The following is a 2,235-nucleotide window of genomic DNA, read 5'->3' on the forward strand; positions in this document are numbered from 1 at the left end:
AACCTTTATCAATTCATAATCTTTCAATTTAACTTTTTTTTTCATTTACAGTTTATTTTAAATTTTTTTCATTTACAGTTCATTTCCTAATACGTCAAAACCCCGCCATTTCAGAATATTACCATCACTTAGTCATCCCTACCTTTCATTTCCTCACAAATTCAAATAAAAATTCCATACCACTAGTCGCATTAAAACAGAAGTTGAGAAATTGATTACGTTTATGTGTAGGCATATATATATATATATATATATATATATATATATATATATATATATATATATATACCGTATATACACACATATATAGTTATATTTCATCTATTATAATACCCCACCACATCAGCAGTACATAAACACCTTAGCCATGTTCTTTCTTAAGTAGTTTTATTTATTTATTCTAGGCCCCTTTTTTAAAATTAAAATGTATTGTTATGTATCGTCAGGAGTTTTTTTCTTTTTTATTGAAAGCCTGTGGCGTGCAAAACACACTCAAAAACTTCACCCGGTGCATAAAAGATGTGCACACACATAAAGAGTGACACAAAAAAGTGCAGACGGGTACACAAGCCCTCTAAAATCAGAGGGCCTTGTCCTGAATCCACCGGGGCGTTAGGCTCCTGACAGGGACAAGAACACTTAAAGTGGAAGTAAACCCTTCTATCGTTTTCAGTCAAGGAAGCCTCCATCTTGGCCTCTAATGATTCTTCAACTGCCATAATGCTGCACATGTGATCAGTTATGAAACCAGCCATTGGATGGTTTGAAAGTTTGGTTGAGAGCACAACCAATGTGAAAGTTAGCATTTCCGGCATGCCGGGAATGTAAGTGTTTTTTGAAACTGGGTTTACTCCCGCTTTAAAACTTGGTCTTTCTGGCCGAAAATAGGCAGACCTAATTCTTTGGAAGATCTGCCGAAACAGACCCACCCAAATATTAGGTGAGGCTCTCCCAAAGGGAGACCCCCAACCCTAAGAGAGAGGGCGAACTAAGCCAGAAGGCCATGTCCACCCTCTCCCCAGACTTTCAGGACAGGCCCTGGGACCTGTGACCCTACTCATCACAGCAAACGTGCAAAGGGACAAAACAAGACGTGACAAACACGCAAGAAAATAAATAAATAAAGTGGGGAAGGGATAGTGGAGAGGAGAGTGAAAAGGTGCCCATTGTGTGAAACAATGAACAGGCCCTCCGGCCAGGAATCAAAAATTCCTCTGGTCCCAGCCAAAAGGCCCAGCCCAAGAAGCAGGTGCTAAAAAAGCGTGCTATGGTGCAGTGACCGTGGTGCCCAAAATCAATGTGACCCTCACTCATAGTGATGTTTAGGCACCCCTGGACTGCCACTCCAGGGGCACATACTCCAGAGGCTTTCAAGACCACCCTGACCCAAGGTGCGGACCACAGCAGCCTGCACCCCAGGCAGGAAGGCATGAAGATCAGGAAGCTTGGTGAGAGCCCTTTGCCATCAGGCTCCACCATCGCTCCCATTACTCCTAACTAATTACATTCGGGAAGTACTAACCGCTCCTCCCCCGCAGCTTAGAAAGGAGCCAGTATTCCCTCCCGAAAGACTGTCCAGGGCTAGAACTACCCCAATCCAGGCCAGAAGGCCAGGTACTCAACCCTCTGGGTCAGACCAATAGCAGCACCCATCCTCACCAGGAGAACCCTTCCAGACGGCTCAGACTCGACCATGCATCGGCCCCCAGTTTACTGTCGGGCGGCGCGACGTGGCACCTACCGAAACCACCCTTCCGGATGCTAATTACGCCATCAGAGAATGCTCACCAAACCCTCTCTATTAGGGATGGAACAGCGCCTCATTTGGCAACTGATAATAACAGATACTACACTTGATCTTAGCCAAAAGGCCGAAAAAGGAGTTTTTAACATCTCCTACCGCTCCATTCCCATTACGATCATTAGTGTTGTTTTTATACACAGCCTTCACTTCTTTCTGCTATTTCCGGGTTTGTATGTTTGTTTCTATGGTAGTCAATCATGTGACCTGAGTGGGTATATAATGACCTCACCCAATATGGCCGCCGGAAAGCCTGAAGAAGGCAACCCGGAAGTGACGCCGATCCACGTCAGCGCAGTCTGCCTGTGTTTGTGCTCCACGCCATCTGGAAGCATCATACTCCAGCAGTGTGCCTGGACCAGGGACCGTGTACATTAGCTACTCTTATTAAAATACACCTTTATACTGCACTTAGAGGGCGCTGTTCCTTTCTT

General features: G+C 44.7%; 1 pseudogene; it reads right to left on the reverse strand.

Annotated features, from left to right (window-relative positions):
• Positions 1-1,775: 1,775 nt before the first annotated feature.
• LOC143999792 (U2 spliceosomal RNA) lies at positions 1,776-1,883 on the reverse strand (annotated as a pseudogene).
• Between the last annotated feature and the right edge of the window lie 352 nt (positions 1,884-2,235).

Source organism: Lithobates pipiens, unplaced genomic scaffold (assembly GCF_037356315.1).
Source record: "Lithobates pipiens isolate NorthernLeopardFrog02 unplaced genomic scaffold, aLitPip1_a1.2 Scaffold_19, whole genome shotgun sequence".
NCBI lineage: Eukaryota > Metazoa > Chordata > Amphibia > Anura > Ranidae > Lithobates > Lithobates pipiens.